The sequence below is a fragment of the Nomia melanderi genome, unplaced genomic scaffold, assembly GCF_051020985.1.
Source record: "Nomia melanderi isolate GNS246 unplaced genomic scaffold, iyNomMela1 scaffold0014, whole genome shotgun sequence".
In the NCBI taxonomy this organism is placed as follows: domain Eukaryota; kingdom Metazoa; phylum Arthropoda; class Insecta; order Hymenoptera; family Halictidae; genus Nomia; species Nomia melanderi.
The window spans coordinates 4,795,056-4,796,010 of NW_027475130.1; positions in this window are offsets into that span (position 1 = coordinate 4,795,056).

Below are 955 nucleotides of genomic sequence, written 5' to 3' on the forward strand. Positions count from 1 at the left end.
TATCTGGTGATATCTCGGGTGCAATTATAGATAGCGCAATAAATCAAAGTGAATTATCTGCAGGGGGCCCTGGCGCAAGAATCTGTGCAGCGGGATCGACCTCGGACCACGAGGGACCGAGAAAACTATCGACACATGGGGCCGGACACTCAGGGTCAGGGAAAAATCCAATATATATCTGGTGATATCTCGGGTGCTGTTAGAGATAGCGGAATAAATCAAAGTGCATTGTCTGTAGGAGGCCCTGGCGCATGAATCTGTGCAGCGGGAACGACCTCGGACCACCAGGGGCCGAGAAAATCACCGTCTCATGGGGCCGGACACTCGGGGTCAGGGGAAAATCCAATATATATCTGGTGATATCTCGGGTGCAATTAGAGATAGCGCAATAAATCAAAGTCCATTATCTGTAGGAGGCCCTGACGCATGAATCTGTGCAGCGGGAACGACCTCGGACCACCAGGGGCCGAGAAAACCACCGTCGCATGTAGTCGGACACTCAGGGTCAGGGAAAAATCCAATATATATGCGGTGATATCTCGGGTGCTATTAGAGATAGAGCAATAAACCAAAGTGCATTGTATGCAGGAGGCCCTGGCGCTTGAATCTGTGCAGCGGGATCCACCTCGGACCACCAGGGGCCGAGAAAATCACCGTCTCATGGGGCCGGCCTGTCCGGGTCAGGGAAAAATCCAATATATATCTGGTGATATCTCGGGTGCTATTACAGATAGCGCAATAAATCAAAGTCCATTGTCTGTAGGAGGCCCTGACGCATGAATCTGTGCAGCGGGAACGACCTCGGACAACCAGGGGCCGAGAAAACCACCGTCTCATGGGGCCGGACTGTCAGGGTCAGGGAAGAATGCAGTATATATCTGGTGATATCTCGGGTGCTATTAGACATAGCGCGATGAATCAAAGTGCATTGTCTGTAGGAGGCACTGGCGAATGA